Below are 21,723 nucleotides of genomic sequence, written 5' to 3' on the forward strand. Positions count from 1 at the left end.
CAATTTTGACACCCCATCATTAACTTTAATCTTCATACCTCCAGTAACTGATTAATTTAATAAAATAATAATACAATTAATATTTATTAAATATGAATTTTACTATCAGATTTTACACAGTTTTGTTTCCACACAGCCTGATCTATTCTGCTGCTAAACCTGTGAATTGATGTTACACTGGAGAGAGATTGATATATCGTTAGCTATTTGCACATATAATGCTATCGGCATTCATAACAGCCAACTAATGAACATTTAAAAGAAAGACGAGAGAAACACCCTTCAACAGCGATATGAGTGTTGCTTTTTGCATAACTTGTCCACCAGAGGGCACTTTATGAGTTCCATGTTGGCAATATTTGCTGGGAACACACCAGCTGATCCAAACAGGTTACATGAGTAAATGAGGACTTCAACTCAGTTTTATTTAAATAGCATCAAATCACAACAAAAGGTGCTTTATATTGAAAGCTAAAGACCCTACAATAACATACCCTAAAATTGATTTGAGACAAAAACTGCATTCTTATATTAACTTAAAAATGTTCATAAAGAACTACACATAAAAAGCATGTTTTGTATGTCTGGAAGAAAAATGAAGCAATAAATCGGCTGACATATCAGATTTTTATATCACCAAGTATTGGTATAGGTTTAAAATTGTGTATTTTTAATGAGAGCGAACTTCCTTTCAAATGAGTCCTTTAATTCTTCCTTAGCAACATAGAACGACACTAAGTGAGAAACATAGTTTGGAAGTTTCAGCCGGAATTGCCGGTAGCTTTCCCACTCTGGCTTGACACATGAAAAGCGAAAACAGATGATACCTGGACTCATGCTAATTTTCCACTGGTCTGCAGTGAATATGCTTTCATTCGCCTTCTTCACTGCTCTTACAGCTCCGTTCACAAACTGTTCCTCAGCTTTTCCAAGGTTGTCTGGTGCACTCACCTTTGTGAACTAAAGTCCTGCTGGGAAGACAAACACTAAAATGCAATCAGAGGTGAACCAGACTGGTTATGTGACACAATAAATCATGTCTGCTCAAGTTTTTAAAGACCAACTTGTATTAGAAGACTGGAGATCTCAAAGACTTCTTTGACTTTAAGATTCAAATTACCCATATTTATCTCAATTCTTTTTTTAATTTATTTTTTTAAATTAATTAATAAACAGTCTGCTATTCATAACTGCTTATCTTGAGACTCTGTGGAGGGTAAAGCGGCTGCCTGAGCTTGCACGATGTGGTATATTTCACTTTAGATGGGAGCCAGATCATACCAAAACACTGAGGACCAAATCCTCACCACAACCACATGTCTCTCTCCAGAATGGCTGCTGAGCTCAGATGGGAAAAGCCCACGGGAGTGCAGGACATAGCCACGGACATTGTTTTTGAGGTAATATTTCCATTAGGTCATATGAGATCACATTTGCCAGAGTTTTCTAACCATCACCAAACCAAGATTAGGCACTCATCAAAAAATGGAAATGGTCAAGAAAAAGAACCGACCACTGCAATACGTTCCACAGAATAAGTCATAATTTAGAAAATTTAAAAGACTTGCTGTTTGGTTCACAGAGTTTGACTCAACAAAATGATTTCTCACACCATAGCAAACATTCAGAAAGTACCGTAAATTCATTCATTTTCATTTACAGTATAGACTGTAAGCATCTCTTATAACCAGTGTCTCACAGTAAGGTGTGATTTCTTCTGTTCTGTATGAAATAATGAGAGTGCAATGTTAATCCCTGCAATTACTGTCATCAAAACATTCATAGTTTACATCAGAAAATACATAGAGAGTGCATTGTGCAGCATTTTGGCTGCCAGCAAACTATAACACCCTGGGAGCACTTGTCATTCTGATGGCACTGTTTCAATCGTTACCTTAAATATTTACTTTTGAGAGATAAATCCAGAGCAAGTTATGATCAATACATTTTGCAGCGCTGTTTAAATGAGTTATGTTCAGGACTAGAACCTCTGTTTTGGAAATGCTACGGACCAGTCAGGAAACAGACTACACAGAGAGAGAACAGAAATACATGTTTGGTAATTGATAAGGTGCATTCAAAAATGATAAATTAGGAGAAAGTGTTGGTCAAAGATTAAACAAATGTAAGGCAGAAAGAGTAGAAAACGTAAAAATCACCTTTTTATCACTAGCAATCCAAGCATTTATGTTCAGGAAAAGTCAGGACAGTGGCCAGATTTATTAATTTCCCACATGCACTTCCAATATGTTCCTGCTAAATTATGGTAAGTTTCTTATTTATTTATGTTCAGGCACACATTTGATGTAATGTTGTGACTTAGATGTTGTTTCATCGACACACAAAAGTGGATAAATACCTAATGAGGTGCTTATTATTTGTTGTACGACTTCATTAGACTGTAACAACAGCACATTCAAATATTAATTCTTTATGACTCTTCACTGCTGAATTTTAAATCTTTGCTAAAAGGCTCCGTGTTCCAGAATAAATACCAGAAACATGATGTGTCTGACTCCAGTGAAAGTGCCGAAGCTATTCAAGGTCAAATATTAAACGATACACCGAGCCAGTGCCCTCAAGACAAGATGAGTCACATGATTTGCATTCTCATGATCTGAGCATTCAGATGATGCCATCAGGCCCAGTGAATGAGGAGATTACCTTGACATAAATGAAAGTGGTACTGAGAGTACAATTTGATGATGAAGAGTCTTATTCATTTGATGCTAGCACAGCACTTATTGTTGGAGCTTTTTTTTTTACTTAAAAATGTGCTGCGTAACAGCTTTCTGTTATATAAAGCATCAAATGCAACATCAAAAAACAAAACAAACAAAAAAAAAAACAGAAAATAAAAACATCAAAAAGTACAACCATAGAAATGCTTCCCCTTTGCCAAAAACAGTGACTCAGCTTTGGTAGAAGTGCTTGGTTGCCACCAGTAAAGAAGTCTGTGGTTGTACTCGGAATTGTTATTGTGTAGAGTTCTGCATTTCTATTGTTCACTGTTGCCTAAATGCCAACTCAACTGAAGATTGGTTAACAATAATTTTAAGGTCTGCAAATGTAAAATACAATGTAATATGAAATATTTCCCACTTGGAGCGTGAGACTTTAAACCATGCCAATAAAACAGAGTGAGGAGTCTACAGGTATGGACACAATGCAGAGAAGTCTCTCCATCTCTCACTTCTTCCTCCTCTCTCCTCCACATCTCAGTGATACCGAGAAAGGCTGAGAAGTCCAACTCATAACACTTTGGTCACCAGGTCATTTGTATATTCTGGGCCAGTGAAAAGTGTAACCAGCAGCATTTTCATTCCTCGCACTGGAGTGAGGACAGAGGATAACCAGTGGTGTTTTTTTCACAGGATTTTGACTCATAGAGAAGAAATGTCTCCGTGCACAACGTAAGCCATGCACAATATTTTTAATCACCATTTATGGAAAATGGATTTGTGTCAAATTTCAGAAATCCAGAGTTTTATGTTTGGCTAATTATCTTTTCCCATTCTGGTTTTATGTTTTGCACAAACGCTGCATATTTATGACTCGTAAACGCCATAAACTTAGATAAGCAGTTCCTGCACAAGCTCCAAGCTCCAAGAATGCATTTTCAAAAATAACAATTTCTTTAAAAATCATTGGTGGTGAATTACAGAACAACACAAACATATTTAAATTCATGTAAGTTTCCACTTCGCATTAGTATCCCACAAGAAAAATGATGGACTTTCATTATTAATAATGCAACTGAATTCTGTCTTTTGTTGCACTTCTTTTGTTTGTTAAATTTCAAATGTCTGGTGTGTAGTAGAGACCTAGCATTAAAAATGTGCATACAGCAATCTGAGTTACAAAGCTGATGTCACCTGAGTAATTCACAGGTAAAAAGGCTAAATTATAAAATTCTCTCAAAGTAATCAGCTACTTGCAGACACCAAATGCCTTCTAAAGACGGCTAAGTGTTGGCAGTAGGACTATGAAGCAATAAGCTGAAATGTTAATTTATCCTCTTTACATCTGGTTAGCCTCTCATATAATCATGCAGCAGTGTAATGCACAGAATCCACATATCCATTGCTATTAGTTAATATCATTCAGACTTTAAGTGGGCATTAAGATTAATTTAATGCAAAAGTGTAGTAAAAGGGCATACATAAACCAGGCCTGATGTGTTTGTCTAAACTTTTAGCTAAGGAATATTGCTTGCATTCTTTAGCGTGATGTATAGATAGAGGAATGACACACAGTTATGGCACTTAGCTGAAAGTTATAGGTCTGGTCGCAGATTTGTTGCCAAGGTGGAACACTTGGTTACATGTTGGTGATAACTACTGTGCTCTTCTACGTTGGATTTAAAATGATCAAATGGTCATAATGTATGCAGTTCATTTCTCATTTGACATTTCATGCTTCAGAAATTGACACTGAAGGGTTTGAAGCTAACCACATAAACCAAAGAGTGAAACTAAAAATATACAAAGGAACAGCAATGGTTCCAAAGTGCAGTGTCAGTTTTATTGAACTGAGATAAAATCAAATATACATTTTAAAACAATTGAACTACGTACTGATCTCAGATTCTCTGTTGGTGAGAGTTTCAGGTGTCATATGCTACATTTGCTATTTATGGACAATATTAGAAAATATTAGAATGTGCCCAGAAATGTGTTTTAAAAATTCCCACTTAAGTTTAAATAAATAAAGAATGAAAGCACCAACAGTAACAATGAAAAATAATGGGATATTAAATTGTGAGGGACACAACTGGAACACACTGTTTAGTTTTAAAGTTTTACCTGCAATGTTGTGCAAAGAGGAAAAAGTTTTGTTTTTTTAATAATAATATTAGTAATTTTGATCATGTGATTCAGATACAGTTTTAATAAAGCTGCAGTTAACAGTAGGTTAATCATATTCTGAGGGCTTCAAGTATAAAATCGACCCTTTGTGAAGCACATGTTTGTATATTTCGTTGTTCACACAGCAAAGGCTCACTCTGTAGCTGTAGCTCAGGCGGTAGAGCAGGTCATCTACTGATCGGAAGGTTGGTGGTTCAATTCCTGGCTTCCCCTAGTCTGCATGCCAAATATCCTTGGGCAAGATATTAACCCCAAATTGCTCTCCGATGCATCCATCGGAGTGTGAATGTTACTTAGAAAGCACTAGAGCATTAGAGCAATGTGCTTGTGCGAATGGGTGTGAATGGGTGAATGCACAAGCGCTTTGAGTGCTCAGAAGAGTAGAAAAGCGCTATATAAGAACCAGTCCATTTACTCTCAGTCAAGAGTTTTAAGGCAGATCATTATATCCTGTGGCTGTAACTGATCTTCTGCGCTGCATCACTCTCCATATTAAAAGCCGCACTTCACTGACAATGTGGTTTTCCTGCAGTTAAAGTTTCCATAGCCTTTCTCCTTATTCAGAGGAATCAAAGACATGTTTTACATTCAGCCAGCCAAAATACGCAGACAAGGCTAGAATTCTGCCAGTCTGTTATTCTGTAATGTTCCTCCTTGCTGTTATGTCATATTCACTGTTGAAGTGAAGCAAAGGCACAGTGAAACAGGATTGAGATGAGAAACGGCCTAAAAGAGCCAGCACTGAACAGAACTGGGGCTATTTGGAAAGGTGACGTCTTCCAGCTGGGAGGAGCTGGTAGAAATTACTGGAGTAAAAACACATCCGACCTCACTCTGCAACTGGACTGAGGACTGAAACCTTAAAGTACAAGAATGAATGGATCAGTGGATCGTAGTTGATCCATATTTATTGTGAGCAAAAAACTCAAATAATTTAAGCACCCACTCACATCACATGTGATGACAGTACTAAGGAGACTTGTCAGGGCCCAACTGAGATTGCAGGTGAAAACATCTCTCAGCTCTCTGAAGTTTCCACATCAGCCAATTCTGGCTGATGGTCTGGGAGAAATCTTCTGCACGTGAATAAGACCGAAGAAATTGTGATCAGGGGATGAACAGGCTCTATTTTGAAGGAAGTTGTGATCCTTTTCCATCAGCCAGTTGAGACAGGCACATTGCTCTGGTCTGCTGGTGGGGCAGTATCAGAACTGGTGACCAACAGACTGAATAAACTGATTAGGAAGGCTGCCTCTGTGATTTGGTTCAAACTGTGGTAAAGAAGAGGGAACTGATCCAACTGTTATGCATCGTGAATAATCCTGACCACCCTTTGCATCACTTACTGGACAGGAAGTGAAGCACCTTCACTAAATAAAGTGATTCAGCTACGCTACCACAAAGACAGATGCAGGGAATCTTTCATACCACATGCAATAACCCTCTATAATACAACACATCTATCTGGCAGTGTGTCATCTGATCTTTCACATTAGCACTTTACCCTACATTCTTAACACACTGACGTAACCACTACACTTTACATTGTTATAACAAGCCATTTAAAATTTAAATTGTACTTTATTAACCATTTAAAGTCAGTTTTTTACTTGTTGACTTTAAAAATATTTTATTTTCTGCATGCAATTACAGTGCTTACTATTTTTATGTATTTTACTTTATTGTATGTGTTTTTATTTCAGAATAGTTTTTAACCTTATTAAGCCATTTATTTTGTCTCATTGTGTATTTTATTTTATTAAGATACATAAAACACAACTTCTTTAAGCTATATGCAACATGCTTTTATGTTTATCTGAATTTTTAAATACTGTACTGAAGGAATTTCCCAAAGGTGCAACAAATAAATAAATCGTTCCAGTTTTTGTTTTCAATCCTCTCCAGCAGGACTGTCATCACTCTAGCAGTTTTCTGTTTGGAGGAATAAGACTTGTTAGTCCCCCACTGTTTCCCCTATTTAATTTTCAGTGTATAGTGCTACTGATGAATTTGGGTTTTTTATTTACTATGAACAAAACCATGACAACAATTAAGATGACTACAACAGCACTCTTTTAATAGGAAATGAATCACTGTTTTTTCTTTCTTTACTTTTTCCCCTGATGTATCCAGTTGTCCTCATTAAATAAATTACATCCATGTTCGCCACGACCGCACGGTAACGTAAGCATGATTCATCCATTAACTGTAATATCATGTGTTTTCAAACAAGGCAGCGAATCCCAGAAAGAGCTGATTGACCACATCACCCTACAAAACTTCCAGAGAAAGAGGGTTTAATTTTTCCTTCAGCGTGGCAGAGCTTCAGGACAGTGATGGCAGATGTGACTAAAGGACAGCAGAGGTGAAACGATGGCTGGAAACCAACAGTAAAGTTCATGCTGCTTCCGTCACTCCAGCCATATGTGTATCAGTCATATTTCCTCCTCTTGTGTGGTCAACTTTCAGTCAGGCTTTGGTTTCAGCTGGAATCTTCTTTGTTGATTTTTTTCTTGCTTGCCAAGGAGAGTGAGCCTGCAAACTCATTTAAGTGTGATTTTATCACTTGAATCAATTTTTAAAAAATCATGCCTCCAAGGCACGAGACATGTTTTGCCCTTGAAATAATATAATGAGACGATGATCCAGGGCACGATGAAAGGATGTTATTTAGTATATGCAAGAATTGTAGGAACAAGATTGCCCGTCTAATATAGTTTGTCTGACAAAATTGGCAACCAAGCATCATAATTTAGCTCGCTGCCTGTAAATTGCATTTTCTCTGACCCCAGGGCCCAGGTTGCTTGAATCTTCATGTGATCCAGATTAGGGCTGTTTGTTGATTCATTTGATAGTACTTTGTATACTGCCTACAAATTATATGCGTTCTGGTTTGCTCTGTACCTCACTATTTACATCCCAAGCTAATCTAGGAAGTAGAGTGTCCTTTATTTAGAAAGGTGGAATGTAAGGGTCTGGAGGTTGTATTGTCCTGGCACTGACCTGCAGTGAATGTTTATTTCATCCACCATGACCGCAGTCTTTCCCTAACCACAGCTAGATTGTAGCTGCTATGCGCACACATTGCAAAAAATAAAGAATTTCAAAAGTGTTGGCACTGGACTTTTAAACAAGACAAGAGAGTCTACAGCTAGGCTGTACTTACGCTAAGTGCCACTTTCTTTATGCTAACATGCTCACAATGACAGCGCTAACATAATGGTTTTAACAGTTGTGTTTTTCGCCATGTTCTCCTTCTTATTTTAGCACGTTAGCATGCTATCATGAGCTAATTGCAAAGTGGAGCTGAGACTGATGGACTGTCATTACTTTTTGCAGGTATCAGGTGAGACATCAAAATATTGTCATGGTTGTGGCAATAGATGAAAAGTGTCAGATGATACAAATCAAATCATGTCACACAACAATCCCTCCAAGAGTGGTTGAGTCTTTTCACTCAAAACTGCAAATTTCAACCTCATGGTGGTGCAAGACGAGAAGTCAAAGGATAAAGAGAGTCACAGAGATGCAGATTCTAGAAGTTTCACAGAGATTTTGACATACTTAACAGGATATCTATATAGTCCAAGTTTGTTTAAAAAAAAAAAACAACCAAAACAACAACAACAACAATCAGTTGGAGGGAATACCTGTTACCAAAAGTTGTGCTAAATTCAAATGGTGATGCTGCTGAGGGTGCAGCACGCTAACACTGTGGTCTAACTGAGTAAAGTGGAAGCATCTTCATAGCAAGGAAAGTTGATTCCGTGCTTCCTTTATTACCTATTTTAGCAGAGGACACATTGGACCATCCTATATGAAAGGAATGGAGTCAATATAGTCCTATAACTCATACTGATGCACAAATTCAAGGTCAAAAGGGGACTAGAATCTATCCCAGCTGTCATAGGGCAAGAGGCAGGGAACACCTTGGGCAGGTCTCCAATCTGTCAGTCGGTCACTGAGCTGACGTGTATAGACCGACAACCATTCACACCTACCAAGCTGATTTAGAATCACCAAAAACCTAACTCCATGCTTTTTGGACTGTCGGAGGAAGCCACAGGGACAACACGCAAGGCCCCAGACTGGATTCAAACTCAGGAAATTCTTGCTGCAAGTCAACAGTGCTAACCAACCCTGGCCAAGGACATGCAATGAAGAATATACTCTTTTTTTCCCCACACTAACTCACTTTCACATTGACTAGGACAGGTTTGGAGTTGTGTTGTGTGTGTGTGTGTGTGTGTGTGTGTGTGTGTGTGTGTGTGTGTGTGTGTGTGTGTGTGTGTGTGTGTGTGTGCATGGACTGAAGACTTTTATATCTGTTGTGCTTGGGTGTTAACTGGGGACGTGTGTGTTGAGTGTTCTCTGGTCTTGTGCCACATGCAGTAAACACTGCTGTCTCTTATTCTCTTATAAACAGCTCAGACTTAAGTTAATACTTGAATTTGTGTTTATTTTTCCTGTTCCTGTTTGCAGGCCAGTGTCAGCTAAAAAATGCTGCTGGTTGAAGGCAGGGTTTGGCCTTCTGAGGCTGAAATGATTCCCAGCCATGCAAGATCATCAGTCAAAAAAAGAAATTTACCATTTTTTACCAGACAACCAGCCTGCAGTACAGCTATGCATAGCACTATGACAGCTTTTATTCTTGAGGAACTGGACTGTGGACTCTTTTGATTCGATCTGTTGTATTTATGCAAAATACATTTTCTTTTAAAATTATGTTTAATGTATTTTACCTGTAACTGAGCCTGCTCAGTCAGACCTAGAATCTGTGTGTGAATCTGAATAATGACGCTAGAAAGAATGGTGAGAAAAAAGTGAGGCGATTAAGCCTCATTCATATGGGAAGATGCATGTTTATATGAATTTTAAAGCTTCTGAGATATTTCTGGACCAAAGTGGTGACTAACCAAGATTTCCATGATTAAACCTGCAGGGCTAGCAGCCCTAAAAAACTTCTTATAGAGTCATTTAACATAATCCAGATTCATCCAAAATCAAGAGTAAGACAATGTGCTTCCATGTCATGTTTATGCAAAAATCCCTTTTGGGATCATAGTGTTGTATAGGTGTCATGTGGTGTTTGTGCTCTCAGATGTGCAGCAAACACAGCTCCCTGTTGACAGCCTTGTTTGTGGTTACCTGCTGTGTTTTTTTTTTCTTCGGGTGGAGATTAAAGAGTCAGTCACAGTTCAGTGATTCACACCATTCATTTTCCATTCATGAGCAGCCAACTCAGACAGTTGCTGACATGTTTGGCTCAACTGTTTCTAGTTTTAGTGAATGCTGTTTTTGAGTCAACCTGGATGTGTGTCCACAAATTCTTGGAAGGATTCCTTGCTCCTGCAAGATGTACTTTTTTTTTTTAAGTATGCAGTGTACTACATACAGATATACATGATATCTGACACAAGGAAAATTGGGAGAAATCATTGTGATGTTCTCCAGGTATCATGCATCCAGAATCCAGCGTCATCTGTGCTGCAGGGGAAATTTTTTTTTTTTTTTTTTTTTGTGTCCCGTTTGGATCTTTAGCCATCAGAATTGTTGTCTTAAGGCCAAGAAAGATGCCAAGCGGATTTATTTTACCAAGTGGATCATCATGGCCTTGCCATATTGGTCCATTTGATTGACCTTTATTATAATTATGTATTTATTTTATTTTCGGTTGCTACAAACGGGACAGACGTGACTGGGGGATAGGACAGGGAGAAAGAATGAAAGAAAGAGAGGGAGAGAAAGAAAACCAAAGGGGAGAAGAGACGGTGAGAAGGGGGGGAAGAAAGGAAAAAACAAACAAACAAACAAACAAAACGCCTGGATCACCTGTATGGAGAAAAAAAACAGAAGAGAAAGCAAACAACAAAGAGCAACATAATAAAAACAGCACCATCACAATAAACTAGCTAGCAGTAGATAACAGTAGATACTAAATAATAAACGATATTGTGCAGCACGCAAGATAGACAGCGCACAATGTGCTTTGAGGCAGCAGCCAAGAAAGGTGTAGTCCGCGTCTGTGAACACCCGTGTGTACACCTGTGTGCATACCTGTGTGGATCAGCATGCTTGTATTCCAAAGGTTTCTCCATGTAACGATCTGCTAGGGAGTGTGGGGAGCCATAGCCCCGTCCACCAGGGTATGAAGCAGGTATGGAGGAGATCCAGGCCCCAGATATCCAGAGGCCCCAGAGTACAAGGACCCGAGGAGGACCACCAAAGGGGGGGGGAACCGTGCCACCCTCCTGGGAAGAGCTGAGTAGAGCCCCAAACGAGAGGTCACCCCGCAGCTACGGAGCAGAGGCCAGAGGGGGTTGCAGTGGCGTGCCCGCGGGCTCCGCCGGCAGCCAGCTGTGCCAGAGAGGACCGAGCTTCAGGCCCAGAGGCCAGAGGCCTGAGGGCATCCCACCCCCCGGAAGGAGCCCAGCCGGGCCACAGGCGCCCGGCCCCGCCAATCGGCCACCAGGAGTGAGCCGGTACATGCATGAGCGCCCAGCCCCAGATGACAAGGACCACCAACACACCAACGTCTAAGGGCATCAGCCACCGGCAGGGAGTGTGGTGAGGGGAGATAGGCCTCCGTACTTTAGAGGGCCTGAGATGTACCCAGAGAGGTTGAGTCTAAGACCCAACCTGACATATAGACACAGACAAACAGGCGCACGCGGACACAGACGTGCATTCCCACCCCCATATGCACAACCAAATACTCGGCACTCACCCAACGTGTAGACAGACACAAATAGACACTGCACAGACAGTCGCACTCCCCAAACATACTCTATATCCCAGGTCCAGGTACCCCCGCCCCCAGAGGGGCAAGCCGCACCTAGACCCAGGAGATGTAACCCTTCTCTCTGGGGTGGAGGCAAGCGGACCACCTCCTTATCTGCAGTAGCAGGGAGGCCCCGCATCCCAGACCCCAGTCTGACGGCCAGCACCTCCTCCCAGCCCCCCAGCCCTGACGGCTAACAGAACCGGGGTGAGTGAAGACCTCAAACCTCCCTACGCCCGCTCATATGTAATGTTGTTGTGTGCTGTTCTAAAGTGCATTTAAAACTCAGGCGAGCATGGTACTAGCTTCCTCTCAGAGAGCAGCACGGCTCCTCCCGAAAACCCTCAGTGTCTAAATGCATTTAAAATTGAGGGTAGGGCACCAGCGCCAGAGGTGGGTTGGAGTACAACGACCATCCTCTGGAGGCTGTAAAACGTGCCCACCCCCAAGGCCCTATATGTATGTGTTATGTGAGAGTGTGAGTAATGTGGATGTCTAGGTTGCAGAATAAAATTGAGGCACAGGCGGCCAGAAGGGGACAGAGGGGGAGTGCCTCCCCTGCACCCTGGTGACATACCTGCACCCCAAGCCCTGCGTGTGGGTGGGTGTGGTAGAGCGGGAATAGGGAGGCAGCTGAGGATGGGGAGGGAAGAAAGGGAGGGGCAAGCGGCCCCTCCCTGGGGCCAGCTCCCCCGCTGACCCCAGTAGGCACCCCCACGCTCTGGAACCCACCAGGGCAAGGAGGCCCAGGCCCATCCGGACCGGGGCCCGCAGCAGCAGCACTGCCCAGCCCCACAGAGTCCGGGGCAGCCCACCCGACTCCACCCCAGAGAAAACTGCACCCACCCCATCATCCAATCATCTCCCAAACTACACAAGACAATAGACACCCAGGTTGAGTTCATTCTCCCCCTCTCCTATATCTCTCCCCCCACCTGCAGAGTGAGCTCCTGTAGTGAGGAGACCACCTGCAAAGATGTAACAACCTCCCCACCAGTTAGAGAGCCCCCTAGTTGGGCCGATGCACCAGAGGTGCCCTGCACTGGGGCTGAGCCCCCCCGCACCCACCCGCCCACTGCTCCGACGACACAACAGCCAGGACCCAAGCCCCCAAGGCCCGGCCAGCACCCCAGACCGGGGGGCGGAGCACCCCCAGACCCCCAAGCCTCCACGCCCGTCCCGGACCCTCCCAGGGGCAGCCAGGCTACCAGGCCAGTAACCAACGTCCGCCAGCACAGACCCTCCCCCATCTCCGCTGTACGCAGCCACAAGGAAAACACCATCCAAGAGCCCCAGAGCTTCTAACCAGGTCATGGCCACAGCCCCCAGGTTAGGCCCTCCAGGGAAACGTCCCTAGGGACTCCCCAGACGCCCTAAGGCCGTCCCTACCCCCACATCAACCACAATAGCGAAGGCAGGACCAAACCATGACCCCCCACCCCCACTAGGTGATGAAGCCGATCAAAGGAGCCCAAAGGGATTGATCAAATGTGATGGCAGAGGTTGTATCAAGACTAATGTGATCTATTAGATGGTTTTTATATTGGTTAGAATTAAGATTATTTTTATTTTTCCAGTTAATGAGGACCATTTTCTTGGCAATGCATAGGGCCGTAAAAACAACGTGGGCTGTGTTTATTTCTGCAGTGACCTCATCCAAGTTGCCCAGCAAGCATACTAAAGGGGAGGCTGGAATATTACATTTCAGACACTTTGATAAGTCTTCACATATCTCACGCCAAAATTTCTGAACTGGTGGACAGAACCAAAGAGCGTGGATGTAATTGTCCGGTGTATTTGCTGTGCAGTGTGAGCAGTTGTTGGAAGGCGTATAGCCCATCTTGAACATCCTATGACCAGTATAGTGCACTCTGTGTAATATTTTGTATTGTATTAATTGCAAACTGGGATTTCTGATCCATTGAAAGGTTTTTAAGCATATCTGAGACCAAAGGTTTGGGTCTAAGTTGATTGATAAATCTGCTTCCCATTTTGCAATAGGAAGGGATATTGATTCATCTATTTTAGAAAGTGTTCTGTATATTTTAGACAATAATTTGGGGGGTTTTAGACTAAGAAATTGTACCACACTTGGTGGTGTTTGTAATTCAGCTTCACTGGGATTAAATTTCTTTTTTACTATGGATTTAATTTGTTGATATTCCAAAAATCGTTTCTTGTTGATCCCATATTGTATAACTAGTCTGTCAAACGAAATAAAGTCTGTTCCTTCCAATATATGTTCCAAGTATTTAATTCCTTTGCAACTCCAATCTGAAAAGTTTATCATATTATTGTTTTGTAATATGTCCGGGTTGTTCCAGATAGGTGTACGTTTGCATGGGATTAATGAAGACTCTGTCATTTTTAGAAACTCCCACCATGCATTGGTTTGTGAGTTTTGGAGAAAAAGTAACACATCATCTGCATAAAGGCTGATTTTATGTTCTATATTCTTACATTTTATGCCCTTAATTGTTGTAGCCTGTCTAATTGCTGCTGCTAATGGCTCAATAAAAATTGCAAACAGTGAAGGGGAGAGTGGGCATCCCTGTCTGGTGCCCCTCAGAAGAGAGAAGCGGGAGGACGTTTGGTCATTTGTTCTGACACAAGCTGTTGGGGAGTTATATAATATTTTTAACCAGTTTATGAAACAGGGTCCAAAACCAAATTTATGTAAAGTTGCAAATAGAAATTTCCAGTTAACTCTGTCAAATGCTTTTTCTGCATCTAAAGAAAATATTATGGTTTCAGTGTTTTTACTGCATGAGTAGTCTATTAAATTAAGTAATCTACGTGTATTTGTTGATGAGTGCCTACCTTTTATAAAACCAGTTTGGTCAGGATGAATTAAAAGGGGGGTTATTTTCTCTAATCTCTTTGAGAGAGCTTTGCAGATTATTTTAAGGTCTACATTAATAAGGGATATTGGACGATAGCTTGAGGGATATATAGGGTCTTTGCCTGGTTTTTGTAAGAGACTGATATTTGCAGAGTTCATATTTGGTGGTAGTCTACCATTTTCTTTGATTTCCTGCAACATCCTGTGAAAAACTGGTGCCAGAATTGTCCAGAATTCTTTGTAAAAAATCTGTTGGAAAACCATCTGGACCTGGAGCCTTATTATTGGGCATACTTATCAGAGCTTCCTGGAGTTCACCTGGCGTCAGTGGCGAATCCAGTGCTATTGCTTGGGTGTCTAATAATTTTGGAAGAGTTATGTTGTCGAGAAATTGATCAATTTCGTTTTTAGATGGGTTTATTTGTGGTGTATATAAAGTTTCGTAGAAATCCCTAAAAATGTTGTTTATTTTTTTAGGATCATATATTGTATTCCCAGATAAATCTTTAACAGCACATATAGTTGTTTTTTCTTTATTGATTTTTAACTGGTTAGCAAGAAATTGTCCGGATTTGTTACCGTGTTCATAATTTTGCAGGCGAAGTCTTTGTACTAAGAATTTAGTCTTTTTATTAATAATTTCATTTAATTCTAGTTTTGTCTTGCGTATTTTGTTTAATATTTCTTGATCTTTGTGTGACACATAGGCTTTTTCTAAGGATTTGATGTTTTTCTCTAGTTCCTGAATTTTTTTGTTTTCTTCTTTCTTCTTATGTGATGAGAAAGAGATTATTTTACCTCTCATCACGGCTTTCCCTGCTTCCCAGAGGACAGATGCTGATGTTCCAGGAATGTCATTAAAGCCTAAATATAGAGTCCATTCTTTTTTAAAGTATTTGATAAACTCTTCGTCTTTGAGCAGTGATGTATTAAATCTCCAGTTTTTTCTTGGTGTAGTATTATTCATCTGTATTAGTGTTAAAGATACAGGAGCATGATCGCTGACAGCTATAGGATGAATCTCAGTGTCTGTAATGTTACTCAGCAGTGAGCTGCTGACCAGAAAATAATCCAGACGAGAGTAGGAGTGATGGACATGTGAGAAGAAAGTATATTCCTTACTATTGGGGTGAAGGGAGCGCCATGCATCGCAAAGACCAAAGTCGCTCATATACTGTTTGATTATATTTGTGGACTGCCAGTTACGCTGAGTTCCTGCTGTATTGAGCCTATCCATTTCTTCATTTAGTCCCAGGTTGAGGTCTCCCCCCAGAACAATTGTGCAGTCTAGGTGTTCGGAGAGTGTACTAAAAAAACCGTGGAAGAATGAGGGGTCATCAACATTTGGACCATATATACTTACAATACCTAGCTTTTGGTTAAGTATAGATAGTTTGACGATTAGGAATCTGCCCTCTGGATCTATAACTGTATCGAGTACTGTGAAATTAATATTTTTATGTATTAGAATTGCTACTCCTCTTTGTCTAGAATTATAACAGGCTGAGAACACATTAGGAAACTCAGGTGTTTTAAGTTTATTCAAACCTGTGACAGGCATGTGGGTTTCTTGTAATAAAACAACGTCTGCCTGTAATTTTTTAAGTTGGTTAAGTATTTTTAACCTTTTTTCCCTAGAGCCAGCTCCATGCACATTCCATGTGACAAATCTTAGCATGCCCATAGTTGTGTGTTTGTGGCTAATGATGTACGCTGTGTGTCTCGCTTAGACGGGTGAGGAAAATGGAAACACATCATTTTTTTTTCTTTTTTTCTTTTTGGTAAGTAAAGAGAAGAAAATGCGCGGCAAGAAGCTCCATAGGTCTGACTATGTGTGTGCATAATAACTAATATGAGCAAATGTGTGCATGTGTCCTATATCTGTGTGCGCTGTGTGGCTGTTGTAAATGTGTTGCCTTTAAACGCATGTGTGTGCGTGATCGTGCAGAGTAAGCATGTAGAAATAGACAGTGTCGTTTGTGAATGGATAGGGAAACAGGTGATCGACATAGTGATAGAAAAGAGAAGCAAATAAACCAAAGAGCAAGGTGCACGACAAGAGAGAGAGAGGGAAAAAGAAATAAAAACAGAAACATTCCAATTAAAGCATTGGCGGAGAGTGACGGTGACGTTATACTAAATTAGCAAACTGAAATTACATAGTTAAGCAAAAGTTAATACAAGAGAGTGTGAGTGAAGAGAATAGTGTAGCGGATTCTTGGGCCTTGGCTAAAGTATGCAGTTCTGTTCTGTATGTTGGGTTTTGTTTTTTGTTTACAGGTCTACAGCAAAGAGTTAAATTCATTTTTTTCAGTTGTCAAGTAATTAAAAAGACATAAGTATGATAAATCAATGAGAAAATCCAGGCCTGAAGAAAAGTAGATTTTTAACTGCCAAAAGAAACCATTATGTTCTTACTTACGGCAAAGAGACATGATAAATGTTTGTTTTCATTTATTCGTCAATTCCCGTCATTCCCTGAACTATTTTAAGAGAAAAACACAGAAAGCAGCAGGATTCTGAAACATGAAGTGCTATTCTGATTACTGAATGAATTAAACTGTGAGGTAGCATAGTGAGACGGTGTAGTGAGATAAATACTTCCTCTGGAGAGCCACTGTTTTGAATCCCTTCAGCAGCTGGAGTAGATCTGATCTTCCCTGGGCTGTAATGATGACTGCAAGAAAACAAAAAGAATGTACACCGCATAAAAGCAGCTCCCAGACACAGGCCAGGCTCGCCTGAATCAAGCCGTGCCAAAAGAGACTTCTAGGCTTTGTTGTCACCCTGCTTTCAAATTGTATCAGTGACATTTTTCCATCTTTGTCAGTGTAAGACTACTTAAGCTGTTTCTACTTATTCTTAATTCCAGTGACCTGATTTTTGTCTCATTATTTTTTAAATCAAAAGCTTGATCTCGGTTGTTTCCACTTAAAATGTCCCAAACATGCATGCAACTGCAGAACGTGCTGTTCTCGTTCACATGTCCTAGAAAGGGACAAAATCATTGCATTTATTTAAGGCCAAGAAAACATCTCAAGCCCCAGCAAGATTGATTTTTAGACTATGGTTTTGAAAAAAGTTGCACCCACATTGCAGATCCCTGCAGATCAGCAAATACTAGTGGTCAACCTTTCATTCTTTTAACCAAAAGAAAAGAATAAAATTTCATGCCTGTTGTTATAAGGTGATGTTTTAAACCACTAATTACTGCTGAAAATAATAATAAGAGAATTTGTTTTTTGGGGGGGGTGTAACCTTTTTCTGCAAGACGGAAGTTAAAAATAGATTTTATTATTTGACCCCTGCAGTCTGCACATGTTTCAGTGAATCAAAGCACCCACACCTACCATGCATTGCCAAATTTGTTTGCAATTAGTACATGTGCTTGTAATCCTGAGCACACAGGCACATGTGCAAAACATTTGGTCTAAAATACAGAGATGAGTGATTTTCCCCCCCCTTTTTTTTTAAACCATCTGTAAAAATAATAGCATTAAAAGCTCTGAATGCATGCGATGAACACTGCAGCTTCATTTTTTTTTACAAGCTATACTGCCCAGTGTAGGAGGATTTATACACTTAGACATAGCAGAATTTTTCCATCTTATACGTCACCACCGGATGGTGCCTCATAAGAACAGAATAGTAAATTAAATAATGTGTCACATTACAATCCCTTAAACCAAACCATTATCCTGTTTAAATGTTTCACTGTCATGTGTTTTGCAACCCAGAGGAAGGCAACTACAACTAAAAGTCCAGCTGGAACCAGTATAAACCTTGTCCGACTTTTTCCTCTTTTCCATACACTTTGAAAGTAGGTTCCAGAAATCCCTACAAACCTAAGCCACACAGTTTAAATCCTATGTCATTTGTTATTCTGACTGATGATGTAGCTCTCAGACAGATTATACTTGACGTTGTCCATTGTCCTGCTGCATGACCCAAGTGAGCTTGAGTTTCAGGGCACTAACTGATGGTTGGACATTGTCCTTCAGCAGAATTCATGGTTCCATCAATTACGGCAAGTGGTCCAGGTTCTGAAGCAGCAACGCAGCCGGAGACCATCACACAACCAGCACCACGCTTTGTGGCAAACATGAGCCGACCCTTTTTGTTCAGGAGTGGGTTTCACTTGGAATTCTCCCATGTTGTCCCGTCTCTTTCTTATTGTTGAATCATTAACTCTGACCTTAACTGGGGCATATACGTCTGCAGTTCATTAGATGCTGTTGGGGGTTCTTTTGTGACCTTCTTGATAAGTACCATGGCTCTCACTGTGGCTCACTGGAATCCCAAAGCCTTAGGAATTTATCTGTAATCCCTTACAGACCGAAAGAAGTCTTCACTTTGTCAGACAGGTTTTTATTTAAGTAACTTCTTGTTTCAACAGGTCTGGCAGTTATCTACCCGGGATCTTTTAAGATCTTTTCATTTATTTTGTTTATTTTCAGTTTCTCTTCTACTTGCCTGATTACCTGGCCTCCATGTTTAACAGACTTGCTTAGGATTCTGCATATATCTGTTAGATCTGGTGTGACATTCAGTCATTTTATTGAAAAGTACAAAACAAAAAGTCAAAATGTGGGCAAAAAAATGTGAAAAAAGGAAAACACGGGGGAAAGGACAAGCACGACTCTTCATGTAAACACGATTAACTTAGTGGGCACAATTCACTCTCAGTCTTCAGCTATCAGATGCTCAGTGGGCCTGGACTGTTTATTTCCCTGTAGCTGATTACCTTATGTGACCCATACTGGTGTACAATCCATGCAATGAGGAAGTGTGCTTATGTTTTATGCTTTTTATTAAGTGCTGGACTACACTCTTAATTAAATTCATCACACTTGAGTCAGCCAAAGCTAAAAATCTGAAGCCAACACAGAATTACCAAAAACTGCAGTTCCTCTAGCAGCCACATGAGGCAGGCAATAGGGTGATGGGTGTGACGGGTGGATGCTGACACAGGCAAGTATCTGTGTCTCTCCTCTGCTCAACTGGCTCAGTTGTACTAGACCCTAATCCAATCTCAAAGACAAAAGATGAGAACGGCTGAAACACTAAAGTCAAGTTGTAAAAAGTAGACTTTGCAACCCGGGTACAACCATCCTCTCTGGGTGTAGGAACATAAAACACAAAGATTCAAAATACAGTCTTATTCATAAGGCTCTAAAACAGCTGACCACATGTGCTAAATAAGAAGCTAGACCTCAATAAGAAACAGATGTTTTTATGTGAAGGAACAAGAAACTCAGCGTGACAAAGCCCGAAAAAGCACGAAGAAACTGGAAATATCCGAGTGCATCACACCCTAGCTCTTGATTTGACAAACGTTGCCACAACATTGCCAATCAAAATAGTGGCTGGAATTGCAACTAAACAAACTCTGAGGTCATTTAACACCAGAAAAAGAAAAAAAAAACAAAGGTTTATATAAGAATTTTTAGAAAACAGTGATAAATTGCCCCTCAAGTAAGCAGGAAGAGAGAAGGCTATCAGGTGTTAAGTACACCTTTCCCCATGTGTATTTCTACCACTCACAACCATCACAGCAGCTTTTGTTGTATATTAGAATAATAATCAGGAAGAAGGGGAAGCTGAAAATCACATACTCTTAGGCACTAATTGATCATGTGTGGCTTCTCTGAACCGTTGGACCGCAGGACCAGCCGTTCATTCACAATTTAACTAATGTTGAGGTTGCACTCATTTCAGCAGTGGTGTGGTGTGGGAAAATAACGTATGTGTGGGGAAACCAAGGGAGAGGTCTGCTAAATGAATAAGGCACTAAATTAGACCTCAAGTTGCTGGGACACAACAAACCACTTAACAATGAATAATAGTAAACCACAGAGTGACACAGAGACCACAAACAACTCTTTGCTTTCCTAACATGCAGGATCCAACATTCAACAGCCATGTCACCGATGACAGGGTGTATTTATCACTGTACAGTAAGCTCATACCTATGGGCTAACTCCATGGAAAACTGTTGGCTTTTTAACATATCCCACAGGCAAGCATATGTCCCACGTTAAAACAGCACCTGCAATTAACTGTGAGACAGTACATGAATTACATAAAGAAAATTAGCCTTTTCTGTCATTTATTCAGCATATCAGTGTATGAGTGTAATTTAGCATAGGATACAATATGATGCACATATATATCCATATCCATCCAGCCATCCGTTCTCTTCCATTTATCCCTATCAGGGTAAGTGGGGGCCTGAAGCTACCATAGTGTGAGAGGCAGGGCATATCCTGGACAAAATGTCAGTCTGTTGCAGGGCTAAAAAAGACAGGCAACCGTTTGGTATCACATTCACACCTACGGGCAATTTAGAATTGCCAGTTAACCTAGCCCCACTAACTGCATGTCTATGGACTGTGGGAGGAGGCCAGAGTACCCAAAGTCAATTCTGATCATTCTCGTTATAAATATGAAATATTTAAAAAATATTATTTTGCTTTGAAATATGATATAAACTGAACATCGTCCTTTTATACTTTGGGGCTCCCAAAATGTTCTGTGACAAAATGTCTTGATTTCAGCTACATTCGAGATGCTACACACAGCCCCATCTTTCTTTCTTTCAGACAGGTTTCAGCAGTTATAGCGGTCTAACGCTGCAAGAACAATGACCCTGAGGCAATAACTCTTCACCAAACACAAACAAACTTGGGGTCAGACGTTGTAATGAATGCTTTCATCACAGTGCAGTTAAGCAATTTCGAGACTGCAACTTGCATTGCAACTGAAACAGAGACCAACCACTTCTTTGGTTAAAAAGTACACAGAATGAGCTTCTACAGATGCTTTCTGAACTTTTAAGCCTCAGTGACTGTTTAATGTCCAGAACATCTGTAACAAGATTTATGCGACGTTGGCAGTGGAATGTATCATGATAAATGAGCCACTGTCATCCCAATTGTGACCTCTGATGGCCGAGACAGCCCAAAGTGCTACTACAGCAACTTATATTGTTGATGTGAACTGGGTTTACTGATAATGGTTAAACGTTTCTTTTGGATGTAACAACAAGCTCCCTTTTGACGTTTTTTCCATCTGGCAGTTTGCACAAAATACCCTTCACATATATCATCAGGGCAGTGCAGTGAGAGTCCAGTCCTATTCACACACTGGGATAAACTGCAAAAATCAAGACCCTGTGAAGACAGCAGCTACATTTTTGAAATCACATTTTTGATTGGCTTGAATCTTAGTTT

This window comes from Perissodus microlepis, chromosome 7 (genome assembly GCF_051167445.1).
Source record: "Perissodus microlepis isolate ML-2025 ecotype Zambia chromosome 7, ASM5116744v1, whole genome shotgun sequence".
NCBI classification, from domain to species: domain Eukaryota; kingdom Metazoa; phylum Chordata; class Actinopteri; order Cichliformes; family Cichlidae; genus Perissodus; species Perissodus microlepis.